This window comes from Mirounga leonina, unplaced genomic scaffold (assembly GCF_011800145.1).
Source record: "Mirounga leonina isolate KUSES-001 unplaced genomic scaffold, KU_Mleo_1.0 Mir_173, whole genome shotgun sequence".
NCBI lineage: Eukaryota > Metazoa > Chordata > Mammalia > Carnivora > Phocidae > Mirounga > Mirounga leonina.
The window spans coordinates 44706489-44722337 of record NW_023270447.1 but is presented as its reverse complement, the minus strand read 5'-3'; the positions used below and the strand labels follow the sequence as shown (position 1 = coordinate 44722337).

Below are 15849 nucleotides of genomic sequence, written 5' to 3'. Positions count from 1 at the left end.
AATGATCTTCAGGAGACTATTTTTCCTTAAGACTTACTTAAGTCTTTCCTTTTTGTGGATAGCAAACTTGAGTCTCCTTTCCTTTACTCATCCAAGGTGGTTAACTATGAGAATACTCCTCATCTAATGCCTGTGGTCCCCACAATCCTCAAGGGCAGAGGCCCTGGCCATCAGCGGGGGGAAATGGAATGCACTCCTTTCTCACTGTATTTAGTATTTGTTGAAGTGAATTGAAGGTGAGCATAAATTTCTCAAAGGATCTTTTAGTCCCTCGAGCCACTTGTGAACCAAGTGTCACTGAAATCATGAAACCTGGCGCATACACAATCGCATTTCACCCAGCCTCGAGCCACCACGTGAATGGGTGACCAGGAAGCAATCTTCCCTTCAGAGGATTTCCTCCAATATCTATGCTGCATGCCAAGGATCCGTAAGTACAGAAAAAGCCATTTGTTTTTCCCTTCCTTTGAGGGAAATGACCAGATGCAAAGTTTTCAGACCCAATTCCGGTCGGCGCTGTGCCCATTCTGGCATTGGAAGAGTTAATCTGCTGCCACCTAGTGGATCTCGGCCAACCTGCGACCCCCAGCTCACAGGGGAGGAATGAGTGAGCGCGACTGGGGTGAGGTTGCCTTGGTGAAGGGGGCAAAGTTCCGGAGTGGCTTTGTCCTTCCACCCCAAAGTACTAGTTAGAAGTGTTGCCTTTTCGAAAGCAGATTCTCTCTCTCCTCTGTCCTCTCTCTCTCTTTCTCCTTCTCCACCCCCCCCCCCCCCCCCCCCCCCCCTTTCCCCCTTCCCCCCCCCCCCCCCCCCCATCGCTCCTCTCTTTCTCACTTGCAGTTGCGGCCTGTTTCCTCTAGACTTGAGGCAAAAGAGTAGGACAGGCTGGGATTTCTTGCAAGTTTTCCACGGTGGGCTGCCTTAACAGCTGTGACCCTGGCTTGATTTTGATGTAGACTTCAAGGGCGCCGTCCCCAGCAGGGGGAACATTTTTACCTCAGGAGCCTATTCACATTGGTAGCCTTGGCAGGGAAAGTTCCAGAAGCTTTGATTACACAAATACCTCTGCTAGGTACAGGCCCCTTCTTGGCAACCTGGGGAGAGAGAATGTGCACGTGGGCTGATTAAACCAAATGACCCGTTTCCTTTGCTGGGGTGGAGGCTGGGGGCCGGGGCTCTTCGGCTTGGAAATGATTTTTTTCCTTGGCTGTGTTGCCTGGAAACTTGGAGAGTTTAATTAGGACTGGGGAGGTTTTTGGCTTCTGCAGCTGCCTCTGCTCTCCCAAAGTGAGTAAGTGTGTGTCTCCGTGTGTGTGTGTGTGTGTGTGTGTGTGTGTGTGTCCCGTAGCGCAGGCCAAAGCCGTCTGGAGAAGCGAATTGTGTACCATGGCAGATGTGACTCTTTTTATTTCAATTGATTTCAGGTAATAACTTTTAACCTGGTGAACCAGAGAGGCTGCGTGTGGTTTATGTATCATGTACTGGAACCTGGACAATGGTAGCTATTACCTTACTTCCTATATCCGTCAAGGACCAATCCTGGAAAATTTCCTAAATGTTCCAAGCAAGTCCAAGAAGGACTACCCCAGGTCAGTGTCTCCCTGACTCTGTGTGTTCCCAGGGAGAAGTCAGACAGAGCCCAGCCTGCCCAAAAACAGTTATCCTACTTTGTTAGGGAAAAGGAACAAATTAAAATACAATATTTTTATTCTTTATTAACCTCAATGCCATTTATTAAACTTCAACATCATCAATTAGTTATTCTCACATTTGGAGATTTTGAAGAATTGAAGAGTTGTCTTTTCCATTTTTTTTTTTTTTTTGGTATATGTATATGTTTTATCTACTTACTTTTCAACTACAAACATAGTGCATACATATGTTCCAGTTATAAAAGAATTAAAGGGCCGTCTGGGTGGCTCAGTCGGTTAATTGCCTGCCTTCAGCTCAGGTCATGATCCCGAGATCCTGGGATGGAGCCTGAATCAGACTCCCTGCTCAGCGGGGAGCCTGCTTCTCCCTCTCCCTCTCCTGGCCCCTCTGCCTGTTTGTGCTCTCTCTCTCTCTCTGTCAAATAAATAAATAAAATCTCAAAATAAATAAATAAAAATTTTTAAAAATAATAAAAGAATTAAAGGCAGAAGTAAAACCCATCTTGCACAAAGGCAGCTTTTTCCCCCTCTGGAGTCAAGGTCAATCTAGGCACATTTTGGTCCTTCTCTTCTCCCCTTCGTCCTTTTGTTTCCTCTCTTCCTTTTCTTCTTCCTCCAGAGGAAGAGTCAGAGACACGGTCCTTTACTTTACAGAGTGCACGTAAGTGAGCCATCGCATACCATGTGTATGAGCTCCTGAGGGCCCACCATAACAACGGGCCACAGACTGCAAGTCTCGGACAACAGTGTGTTGTTGCACATTACTGGACGCTGGAAGTCCAAGATCAAGGTGTCAAGCTTCTGATGGTTTGCTGTCAGTCTTTGGCTCTCCTTGGCTTGTAGGTACATTGCTTGATCTCCACCTTCATCTTCACATGGCATTCTCCCTGTGTGTGTCTGTCTCTGTGTCCAAATTTCCCCTTTTTATAAGGATGTCAGTCATATTGGATTAGGTCCCACTCTTGCTTTAACTTGGTTATCTCTACAAAGACCCAGTCTCCAAATACAATCACATTCTGAGGTACTTTGGGTTAGGTCTTCAACATCTTTGAGAAACACAATTTAACCCATAATACCAGGTAAAGCCATGAATGTATACTTGGTATTGTGGTAGTACCCAGGAGAAAGCTTTATTAAAAAGCTAATAATGGGAAGGGCGCCTGGGTAGCTCAGTTGGTTAAGCGACTGCCTTCGGCTCAGGTCATGATCCTGGAGTCCCGGGATCGAGTCCCGCATCGGGCTCCCTGCTCAGTGGAGAGCCTGCTTCTGCCTCTCTCTCTGCCTGCCTCTCTGCCTACTTGTGCTTTCTCTCTGTGTGTCAAATAAATAAAAAAAATCTTAAAAAAAAAAAAAAAAGAGTAAGAAAAGAATGCAAACAGACAAGTATGCACACCATGTTAAGTGATTTCATAAAGAATTTCCCCATTGGGGGCGCCTGGGTGGCTCAGTTGGTTAAGCGACTGCCTTCGGCTCATGTCATGATCCTGGAGTCCCGGGATCGAGTCCCGCTTCGGGCTCCCTGCTCGGCAGGGAGCCTGCTTCTCCCTCTGACCCTTCCCCCTCTCAAGTGCTCTCTGTCTCTCTCATTCTCTCTGTCTCAAATAAATAAATAAAATCTTAAAAAAAAAAAAGCTAATAATGGGATATATTAACATGACTACTTTTTTCTTTCCTTTTTAAATTTACTGTTCATTTTCATTAACATTATATATACACATATATGAAAGAGTCAAGTAGGTTTATGTATATGAAAAATGCAAGTCAATAAGCCATGCAGTGCTTCCCACCTCCATTTCATGCTCTCAAAGGCAGCCTCTTTCAACTCGTCTGATTCTGTTAATATTTAACTGTAAATTTCCAAATAACAGATTTATGTAGCTACATGATTTTTCAATTATAGATATTATCTATTGGTTTTCCAACATGGAAGATGGCGACTCAGCTCTCTATAGATACATTCCACCTCTAACACACACAGGCACGCACACACACAAAACACTTCTAGTATTCCATCTGCCCAATATAGTGGTGTTGTGATTCCATTAGATTGATATCCAGTGTTTACATCACCATGACTATAAACGCTATGGGCAGCTAAGTCGTATGGGATACCAAGAGTACTTTTTCTTTCCTGCACAAAACTTTTCCCACCTGGAATGACTTGTTTTTTCATTTGCTTGGTTTTTAATATACTTATCACTTATCAAACCCAAATTCTGCCCCAGTTCCATAAAAGCCTCTCAATACATTCAAACACATTAGTAACTATTGATTTCATCTTCTCGGGGTCTCTTCCAGAACCCTCTGACCTGCTCCAACCTGGCCCTGGGAGGGGGGGTCACACGACCAGACTGTTTGCTAGGGAACCCTCAACCTAGGCCTCTCCTCTTGGACTGGTCAGATGTCCAGAGAAGACTCTGCAGGCCCCTACTTGGCAAGTATATGCCTGACTGCTATGTTCTCGGAGCCGAGTGTGGGAAGAAGGCTGGAGCCCAAATATTCAGTCGGGCCATCAATATTCCTTGAGTCTTTCTGTTGTCGATACAGCATCCTCCCATACCTCACCTCTGCCTAGCATCTCCGCCTCAGAAATCCCGTTTACTGTCTCTCGAAAATGAATCTCACCTGTCACTTACTACAGTGAAGAAGGAGTCACTCAACTTGCTGGCATAGGAGGCAGGGGGCTCAGGGGACACCTCCCTACCTCTAGACCCTCTCCCCTAACCCTCCTGTGTCTGGCCCACCTTCGTTCTCACTTTCAGACACAGCAGGTGCCACTAATTCCTGCTTCACTTTTGGAGTTTCCCCACTGCAGGCTTAGCACACGGCTTGGTTGACCAAGTCTGCTAGGTTTGCTGCCAGTCTGACAGCATTTCTGTCCCCAGGTTTTGCTGTTTTCCCCTTTTCCATCCTCTTTGTTTCTGTGTTAGTAGGTTACCAGGAGAAAGGGAGCCAAATATATGCGTCCAGTTTGCCAGCTTTAACTCTAAAGCTGTTCTTGTCCTTTAACCAGGATGTTCTGGAGATATTCTCAAATCCCAAAGGAGGGATCCTATTGCTGGGCTATCTGGAAGCTGTGGGCGAGTTTAGGGAGAAGAGAGGATCCATGAACATGTGCACATGTGCACACAAGTACCCATGCGTGCCAACCGTCCTCTCTGCGTCACCTACAGCCAACCTGGGCTGAAGATCGGGATGCACTCGCTCTAGATTCTTATTTAGTTCTTTGTGTCATTTTCTTACATTCCCCAATTTTCTCTTTCTCCCCCTCTCTCATTTATTCTTGAAAATACAGCCAAAGTGTTCCTTTGACAAATGCAAATCCTATTATTATGTCATTCTCCTACTACAAAGGCTTTGCCCTTGTAATAAAGTCCCACACTCTACTCTTGTCTTGTAAGGTGCCCACAGTCTAGGCCCTGACTACCTGCCCAGTCTTCCATTAGTCTCCCCTCCTTGGCAAAGCTTCAGCTTCTTTGACTACTTCTCCGTTCCATTAGGCCTTTACACATGTTCTCGCCTCTGCCTGGAACACTCTCTACCTCAGCCCCCGCAAAGGCCCTTATGGGAAAACATCCTGTTCCCAGGGAGACCTTCTCAGACTACCTCTCAGCTTCTCCCCATATACATTAGATTATATTCTACCTTACACACCCTCCTGACACCCTGCTCTTTTGCTTTGTTAACTCTTTCGTTACATGTCCAGGCTAGACTGGAAGCATTAAGAGCACAGGACCCTTTTCTGTCTTGGTCACATCATAACCCTGGAAATGAACACCAGGCCAGGCTCCTAGAAAGTATTCAAAGATATTTATGTAATCAATTGTACTTTTCACTCTAGATTTTTCTAATCCTTGCTCCCTCTCTCACCCCAACATATTCTCCATTCTAAAGCTATGGTTTTAATCAGGGAGAACATTAGCTAAATATCAAACGTATTTGGCCTGGAAAGATATTCATAATTCCCTTTCTGGAAAACTAGGCTTGGTGCCTCTCTTTCTCTCTCCCTTGTGGAAAATAGGCCTAGATGTCCTCAGGACACTGGAGCTGGGGACCAGGTGTCTCTTAGCCTGTTCTGCTGGCTCTGAAAATAGAGATTATAAAAATTATAAAGAGAAAGGGAAAGATTTGATTTTTGTTTTTCATAGACAATCAGGGAAGTTGATTATAGTGATAAAGTTAGTAGGTCCTAGGAGGGTTCTCATAAAAGAAACTGAGTGGAGGTCCCCACTACAGAATTACAGTTGCAGTAAGACGTGTAAATGTTACCCTAGATTTTTTTTCTCACTGCTTTTCTTACATGAGAAAAAAAAAATGTAGCCCACTATATGCAATAATTGGAAGTTTGAAACTGAAACTATTTGTTTCTTCATCTGTAAAATGAGGAGGTTGAACTAAGGGCCCTCGAAGGCTGCTCTAAAACTCTTTGACCTCATTCTATGATGCTTTATAAGAGCTGTTCACAAGAACTTCTGGGTTTCTGAAAATACATTGCTCTTGAGAAAATCAATATAATTATTGCAAGGTTTTTTAAAAAATATAAACACCTTTATGAACTTGGCAAACAGTCAGGTGAAGAATAGTGTGGATTTGTGATCTGCCAACAATGGTTCTGTTCTAAAGAGGTCAAGAGCCCGCATTTTAGTGCTCAGCAGAGAACTGCATAAGGGATAGAAGGGCTAAAATCTTCAATAGTAGCTTTGGCATTTTGTACCTTTGCACAGGGACAAAAATAAAATAATACCTGCCCAAATGCAAAGGATTATGTATTCTAGACTTTATTTTAAAAATAAATAAATAAAAGTACTGTGTGATACACTGTATTCTTATTCAGTAAATATCTACCCCAATCCCCATCCCATCATGGGCCTTCACCTTCCTCCTCTACTAATGTTGGGTTTGACCCTGCGATTAGCAGATGACATGTTTGTGGACATGACGCTTACCTGAAATGTGTTTTCTCAGTTTCACTTTGATCTTGTGCACTAGTGAACTGCCTGCCACAAGATGCCCTGAGTAACTACTATCCCTTTAGCCTTGACCCCAAAATAAAAATGTGGAACAAATATAAACTGAACCCACAGACCCTTCCAGCTGAGCTCAGCCTAACTCAGCTGAATCACAGTTGATCTACAGACCTGTGATCATGAGATAAATGCTTGTCATTTTAAGCCCTTGAGCTTTGAGGTGGTTGTTAGACAGCATTCTTGTGAAAAAGCTGACTATTACAGGATGAAATGTGTATTCTCATGAGATATAACATGATGGTTAAGAGTATGGTTTCTGAAATTTAGCACATCTTGTTTTGACTCTCACTTCTGTTATTTACTTGATGTAAAATGTTATGCAGTTTACTTAACCTGAGGCTCAATTTCCTCATCTGCAAAATGGGAATAATCATGGTACCAACCTCACAGCACTGTTGTATAGACCAAATGAGACAATACATATTAAGCAGTTAAGTCAGTGCCTGGTACATAGCAAAGATCCAGTAAATGTTTGCTGAACAATAATAATAATTTTAATTTCTATAAAATGAATCTCCCCACTTTCCAACTAACCTACATTATAAAATGAGATATATTTTTTTCTATAAAATTGGATACAAAGACTTGTTTGGAAATATTTGGTGAAGAAGGATGAAGAAGATAAGTACCTTACCACATGGCTGATAAGTTCCATATGGTATTAAAAGTTTCTTGTGTATGGGAGGCATCTTTTCTACCAAACAAGACTGTCTGTATGTGTATGTGTGTATAAGACAGTTTTGAGTTACTTTGCAACAATTTCCCACATCTGAGCTCCTTTCATAATCAGAACTGACGTTTCCCTATCCCAGGCTCCAGGATATGAAGTGTGGTGTCGAGTAATACTAACAGCCTACGCCTCCCTTCCATGCTCTTGGTGCCCAGCCTTGTTCCTTCAAGTTCACATCTAATAGTTCAGTGCTGTCATACTTCACCTTCGTGTACTTAACATTTCTTAAGTACTAGGTATTGCACCAGCTACTAGAGGTAGAGAGATAAGTAAGACATGGCCCTGCACTCAGGGCAGGTCAGAGTTTAGCTGCAGACTGGCAAATATATTTCACACTGGTATCAACTCTCATGGATGTAGAGGGCTGCCCAGGGCACTGGTTAAACCCGATTATAAGCAGCTCTGATCTCAGCAGGGAAAAGAACCAAAGGCATGGAAAGAAGGAATGGTTTTGAATGTTTGCTAATCCAGGTTTAGCTGGGGACAGAAATATATACAACAAAATATAACTTAATAGAGTAAGTGCTATTTGTGAGATAAGAACAAAGGAGCATCGAACACAAAGCAAGGAGTAATTAATTTTGCCAAGAGGGGAGTGGAGTAAGGAAAGGATTAATTGGAGAGGTGAAATTGAAGCTGGGCCTTGATGGATAACCAGGAATTTAGTAGGTGCTAAAGTGATGAAAGAAGATCTCAGGCCAAGAACACATCATGAGCAAAGGCACAGAGGTGTATAATTGTGTGGGATGTTCAGGCAACAGTGGGTAGTCCTGTTTGGTTAGAATGCAGGGTGTAGGGATGATGCTGGTAAAATGAGTTAGAATAATGGGTTGGGACCAGACTGTACTGCTTTATCCTATGAGCCACAGGACTCATGGAAGGCTTGGAAGCTAGAGTATGCTATGGCCAAATATGTGTTTTACAGAAGTTACTCAAGAAGAACGAGATTGTAGATGGGAAAAAAAAAAAAGAGGAAGAGGAGGGAGAGCAGGGGCTGCTACAACCAGGTAGACAAGGGACACAGAGCATCTAAACTGAGGTGGCATGGGAGGGGGCAGAGAGAGAGGACATAGTAGCATCATCACGCGGCATAAGGATGCTCTTCTCTCAAAAATGACCTTTAATTAGGGCTTCCATCAACATAAAGCAAATCAATGGTCTAATTTTTTCATTGCTCATGTTCTAATATTACTGTTTACATATGTATACATGTCACAAAATGACACATAGCAATGGGATTTCCAAGAGATTTTTAAATTGATCCTCACAACAGTCCTACAAAGTAGATACTGTAATTCCCATTTTGCAGAGAAGAAAACTGAGGCTCAGCCATTGAAAAAGCCCAAGATCAGTGATCTTGGACTATACATCTTCTAAATGTCAAAGATCCCATTTGAACCCCAGGCGACTTGAGGCTGGAGTCTATGGTCTTACTCACTACTCTATGAGGGTAATAGAACAGAAACATGAATCCTGCAGTGCTGTTGTCCATTTCTACTAAATGTTAAATCTCTCACCTACCTCTTCTTTTCAGTTTCCTGTATCTTGATCCAGGAGATAAGCCAATGAGTATCAGACAAGTGTTGAAAACAGGAGAAAGTACCAAAAATTTAAAGACAACAGTGACTAAGACTAACCTCTGAGATAATCCAGATCACTTGGACTTGAAGTCTAAGAAAAGCTATTGATTTTTTCCGTGTGCCTGAGAGATTTGTCAACTAATCCTGAATCTCTTACACCATTGGAATCAGAGCATTAAGCAATTCACTGGCAGCGTACCTAGCACGTGCTGGGGAATCCGTCACCTGTGACTCGGCCCTCAGCACAGACGCAGGAGAGCGAGCCCAGGACTATGAGATGGGAGACATACTTTAGAGTCCTGGCCCTGCCGCTCACCTGCCCTGGGGCTTTGGACAAGTCACTTTCCCAGGAGGGGCCTTTTTCCACCACAGGAAATCACCCCAGTGATCACAAATGTCCTTACCATTCCTACAACATTTCTGCGCCTGCCTTCTAGGATTCATGTGAAGGAAAAAATAAAAGTGCAGTTAATATTCAACATAAAAGTCTGGTAATAAAACACATTCGATTGCCACGACTGGTTTAGCAATCGCTTGGCCTCTGAAACAACCTCCTAAATATGTGGGGAGAGTGTTTATCATTTCTGCTCCTGCAGGGCCTGACACTTCACTAAGGGAATAGGCTGCACAATTTCTTACTCTTTCAAAAACTGTTGCATTTGAATTCTTGCAAAATATTTAAAACTTGTTTTAGAGGACCAGAGGTACTTCTAAGCTGAGTTACTGCTGTATCCCTCCTTTCTTTTCATCTGGCCTGGAGAAGCCTCAGTGGTGAGGTTTAAACATGGTTAGGTACTTCATCGAGGCCCTTCGGGGTTTGGGCAGAGCAGAGTTTGCTCCAAGGCAAAATATTTGTAACAATAGCAGGATATGCTCACTGTTTCCTGGAGTTAAAGATCACAAATAGATTTTTGCATCCCATTGCTTCCAGAGGGAGACTGGAGGGTGAATGGAAACACAAATTGGCTTTTGCCACTTGAAAAACATGGTCCGCTTTCTTGTGGCTCTCATTCTGGCTTCCAGAGGAACCGAAGGAGTGGATGTGGAGCCTTGCAAACGGTGCAATCCCAGCTGCCTTCCAGCTCCAACAATCAAGATACAAGTCTCCAGAGAGCCAAGCTCCAAGCAATTATTAGAGATGATGGCATCCCTGGAGTGCTGGGACCGCATGCTCTGCTCTCCAAAATAAACGCTTCTCTCAGGCTTCCCACTCTGCGTTCCTCCTTATATTAACACAGGAGCTGACAGATTGGTTGCGACGCTGCAACTAATATTTTTGAGGGCATAAGAGATGATTGTGCTCGTTCTCATTCCAGAGCCGATCTTTTTAGCAGATTATGATGGATGACTCGCCACGGTGGTCAGCGACTCCTGTATATTTTAGGCGGAATGCTTTCTTTTGACACGTACTTTACAGAGACATATGTGTATCCTATTTTAATTAATGGAAGAAATGATTCATTCACAAGTGAAAGATTTAATTAAATAAAGGGTCAGCATGGGTCAGCCATGAATTGCAAAATACCTCCGCTGTTTATTATACTCTCCGCTGTCTCTGCATCCTGTCTGGAGGGGTACACGGCAGCCAAGGCAGGCCCTGGAAAGAAGTGAAATGACGTTTAATTAATTAATTCATTCAACAGATATTAATTGAGTCCCTACTGTGTTCTAGGCACTGTGCTAGGCTCTGCAGATAAAATGATGAACAGTCAGACATGGTTTTTGCCCTGACGGCAGCTACAATGCAGCAGGGGAGACAGGGAAAAATGAGGAACAAATAGAACACTATTATTACAGATTAATCGTAACATGTTTTATGAAGGAAAAGGTCATTTGTGGGCTGTCCTCCTTGCAATGTTTTGGAATGGTTTTTAAAGATCTTCATAGCCAACTTCATGGTGCCCTACTTATTTAACTTTGGAGTATCTACCTCAAACCAATCTGACCCAAGTCCGGGAGATACCGTCACACATGCTGAGTTACCCAAACTTGACTTGTCACAGTAGCTCCTTCCTCTAAGTAAACCCTGTGCTTTAGAATCAGACAAACAGGAATTCAAATCCTAGCTTCTGAGCCTAATTGATTTCTGACCTTATGCTATTACTTTGCTTTTGTGACCTCAGTTTCCTATTTACAGGGAATAATAATAATTGTACATAAGACATTGTGTCATTGTGAAAAAATATATGAATGGTACCTAGGGCACAGCACTACTATTAACCAGCATTAGTATTTATAATTTGTGTTCCTAGTTCATTAGTATTAGTGGTAGTATTTTTGTCTCTCTTCTGGAATTTTCTTCATTCCACTTTTGTTCTGGTTGTCCACATCATTTTATTATCCCCTCATTTGATGACAGAGGTCCCAACCTTATTTTTTTCCTTTTGGTTTTCTAGATTCATATTCAAAGGGCAAAAACACTTAGACAATCTAAATACAAGTCTAAGCAGAATTACACTGTCAAAGTCAGCAATAATGCAAAAACACGTTCTCACTTGCAGACACTCGCCAGTATCTTCTGAGTCTTCTCTCAGTGAAGAAGAGGAGTCTGGTATTTTATTCATGTGCATCCTTCGTATCCTCAACGTAATCTACAATTTCTTGTAGACACATGAACTTCTCTGCTTCTCCATCAGGAATTTCAAACCCAAATGCGTCCTCCAATGGCCATGATAATCTCCGCTTGATCCAAAGCGTCTAAGCCCACGTCTTTCATAAAGTGGGAATTTACCAAGTTTTCCTGGGTCAATCTTGCCACAGAGTGTCAAGAGTAAAGAACGTGTAATTGATGTCCTCTAAAGTCAAAGGGGTAGCATCAGTGTGCTGGAGGCACGACTGTGTCACTCTACCTGGAACCTGCACGAGCCCCACGGCCAGCTGCCAAGCCTGGGCCTGCTTTCGCCTCTTGGGGCACAGGGTGGTGCTGGGCAGCTCACCTGTGGCCAGCATGTGGCCCAGGGCAGGGGTGCGAAGGCCACGGGCAGCCAGCGGACATTGGGGGGAAAGGACCCAAGCTGCTGTGGCTACCTGGACCCCTAGAGGTTACAACTTTTTAAGCACTGGACCCAGCTGGATATATGGTTGGTGTTTGATGAATAACTATTGAATGAATGGATGCAATTCTTTCTCTTTTTGGAACTGGGTAGGAAAAAAAGCTGACAATAAACAAAGTCAATCAATGGCTTCCCATAACTCTTGGAATAACATCTGTATTCCCTATCATGGTAAACAGGAGCCTATTTGCCCTGGTCTCTGCCTAGCTTCCAATCTCAGCCACCACCATTTTCCCTCCTGTACTCAGCTTCAGCCACCAGCCTTGCCTGCAATGCCCTTCCCCTAGAACTGTGCATGGTTCTCTCCTGCCAGTCCTTCAGTCCTTTAAGTATATTCTCTTCCCAGGGGCCTTCTCTGACCACCTTGCCTATTCATTTTCTATCTCCTTACCCTGTTTTACTTTTCCTCAGAACATTATCACTGTTAGAAATTACATGATACATTTCAGAGTTTCCAAATTTACTATCTATTTCCCCCACTTATCACCTGTGAGCTCCTGAGGGCAGGAGCCTAGTCTGTTCTTGTCCAGCCCTGAGTCACCATGCCACTGAATGAATCAAACAAATGAAGTATCCATTTTTCATTTCCTAGGAAAATATACGTATAAAAACTATCCAAATAGTACAGTGGCCTCCAAAATTTCCAGAAGAAATCTGCCCCCTCCCTGCAATTTTTGCTTGCAGCACTAAATTTAATTTTTCACCACAGAATGGCAGCAAGAGGGAAAATAAATTATTCTGGCTGTATGGAAAGTAGAGACACAGTCACTATAGGAGGTCTCTCGATGCCCAAATTTTAATAGAATTCCTCCCCGTTCTACTTTCTCATCGTGAGTCTGGCTCTTTTCTAAATCGCTTCCTTTGAGCTTAAGAAGTAGTTTGCTCACTCCTGTTCTCCAAGCCAGCAAACATGGATTTTCTTTAGTTTTCACATGATCTGGCTCAAAACATCAGGAAACTTGGATGTTTCGTTTGGCATCTTTCACTGACCAAGCACTGAAGGACTGCAAACAAGAGAACAAGAGGTGTCTCCGTTTGCCCAGGACGCCTTCGCAGTGGAGAGGAGAGGCGAGAGCCGTGTGTACCACAGCGCCGTCCGGGAAGCCGTGACCGTGACGAACTGGCACGGGACTGGAAGGAAGGAGGGCACCGGGGAGCTTTTCTCCACCCGCGAACGTGAGCGCCGTGGGCCCGGGCGGGCGGCGTGCTCGCTGCTGCGCGGCGGCCCGGCGGAGCACTGTGTCCAGGAAGTCTCTGCGAGGAGCCAGACAATGCCGGCTGTTCCTGGCAAGGCCAGCCCTGGCTTACTCAGTTTCGTGTTTTAGGAGAGGTGCTTTGGGGTAACAGAACTGGCTCCATTTCCACCATGACCACATCAGCCCTGGTTTCCGCTGTGCAAAAACAAAACTCTAAAAAATGTTACCATACCAAATTGTATGCGGCTTTTGTTTTATAAACAACTTTTTTTTTTTTTTAAGGCTGTGGAAACTGTAATAAAGACCAATACCATATCCAGTTGTTTTCCAGAAAGCCAACTCGATTTGGGAGACTTTCTCTCAGCAGGAGGTCCTGTTCTTCTTTTCTAGCAGATAGCCTTAAAATCTGCCTCCACGTGGTCAAGAGCGCAGCAGTGGGTTCTCAGCACCTCATCTTGGAACGATGGGCTTCTTCCAGCTTCTGAAGGAGGAGATGGCCAGAGTCGAGGAAGTGTTCTCAGAGAGGATCTCAACTCTGCTGGGGAACGGAGGGACTCCGTTGTTTAGAGTGCCTGGCATTCTGGGCTCGCATATGCCACAGGCACTGAGAATAATTCGCCAAGGCTCTGATATTCTCAGATGCCCAGCTCACTCCCTGAAGCTCATTGCTTCCAAATGCCTTAACTCCTTTCAATTTCATTTAGGACAAGTAAGATGAAAGCTTACAACAGGATGTTACTGATTTTCAAACACAAAGAAGGCGAGGGTGATATTAATGGAATAAATATGTTTTAGGAGAAAATCTAGCACATTCTTATTATTTACACACATGACAAATCACAAAGTAGAGATGAGTGCCAGGAGCCTTTCCCATGGGACCAAGAAACTATGGTCTCATCTGCAGTAATCCCCTGAGCATGGATCCCATTTACAGCTGACTCCAATGGAGCATGTACAGCTGAGGGAATTTGTGTCTGCATTTTCATCCCAGATTGCATAAAGCAGTGGTTAGACTCAGACAGCCATTTTCAAATCTGACTCTGTCACCTCCTCCCTGTGCCTCAAATTCCACATCTACAAAATGGGGATGATAATATGCATATTTCAAAGTGTTGTTATGGGGACACCTGAGTGACTCAGTTGGTTAAGCTTGATTTCAGCTGAGGTCATGATCTCCCACGCGTGGGGCGCCACGCTCATTGGGGAGTCTGCTTCCCCTCTCCCTCTCTTTCTGCCCCTCCCCCCGCTTGCACACACGCACACACACTCACTCTCTCAAATAAATAAATCAATCTTTAAAAAAATAAAAGTATTGTTATGAAAAATAACATAATCCATGAAAGCGCTTGGCGTAGGATCTGACATATAGTAAGTGCCCATTAAATGTTACTTATAAAAATTATTCTAACAATTATCATTTATGGCATTATTACTAAATCTAATATTTGTTTTTTAATGAATCCTATCCATTTCTTTCTATTTTTTCTTCCATTGTTTTCACTGCCTTTTGAATTCAGAATATCTGGTATATTAAGTAGTAAAATATAAAATCACTTCCTCAAAGCCAATCTCTCTGAGAAATACTATAGGTCACACTACAGATTTCTTTAAGCATCTGCCTTCACTAATTCCAATAGCAAGGTAAGACTAAAATCAGCATTCTTCTGGATGATAACCCCCTTTTATCATAGTAAAGATGTAGTTCTTTACTATTCCCTTTTCAGCTCTTGACATGTGGGGCTGCTCAAAAAATATTTGTTGAGTAAGTGTTCTTTATTCATACAAGGGGAGAAAAACTACTTCTGCCTTAGTAATCTCCACCATTCTTCCATCTAACACTTTTCTGACAAAGAAATTTCTCTGATGCATAGAAGGTTCTAAGATAGAGGTGATTGGGAGCAAGAAAACCTCTCCATTCTTGCATTTGCCTCTTGCTGGTGGTCTGTGTTAAAGAGGTTGCTCTTAGGAACAAAAGCTATATGACTGGCTAGTACACCTCCTTAGATGTGTCATTTGAAATACTGACTGATTATTTTAATAGCCCCTTTCTTAACTTAGGGTCAGAGTTCTTTTACTAGCATCACCCGTTTCATCTATTTTAGGAAGAACTGTCACTGTCTCACATCCCCTCTAATTGGAAAAGTGATTCTTCCTAACCTTGAAACAGCTAAGTAGAAAGTATGCCAAGTGACCTTAAAAAGTCTTCTCCTTTTCTAATTGGCATGCAGAATCTATAATTTTTTTAAACAGTGCTTTGAGTTCCCACACCTTCCTGTAAAGGGGCATGTATGTGAGTGGGTGAAAGATGGGAAGCTGGTGATGGAAAGCCAGATGAAGAGGGCTTCCATTGGGCCACATGGTAAAAGCAACATGTTGGCAGATACAACCATGGCCTATATTCTGACTCCTGCTGGGCTTTCTCGAAGCTGAGCAATGGAATGACTGGCCACTTTGATGGTGGAGTCAGGAGAGGGCTGCTCAGTTGGGGAAAGTCCTGCACATCCTTAGTCTGGGGGGACACAGGGAGAGTATTTCCCATGGAACAGATGTGGCAATGCTAAAGAGAGCTGAGCCCCAGACCTGTTAAGTTCTGTCCAATTGAACCTCCTGG

At 43.4% G+C, this 15849-nt stretch overlaps 2 long non-coding RNA genes across 2 annotated transcripts in view; one reads left to right on the top strand and one right to left on the bottom strand.

Annotated features, from left to right (window-relative positions):
* Positions 1 to 15849, bottom strand: part of LOC118019341 — an 81731-nt gene that overhangs the window by 25463 nt on the left and 40419 nt on the right. The window contains exon 5 of the long non-coding RNA XR_004681658.1: positions 10515 to 10586. This is a non-coding gene — a long non-coding RNA (uncharacterized LOC118019341). The remainder of the gene's footprint in view (positions 1 to 10514; positions 10587 to 15849) is intronic.
* Positions 374 to 9130, top strand: LOC118019342. Its single transcript, XR_004681659.1, has 3 exons — positions 374 to 430; positions 1425 to 1589; positions 8944 to 9130. It is a non-coding gene; the product is annotated as an uncharacterized LOC118019342 (long non-coding RNA).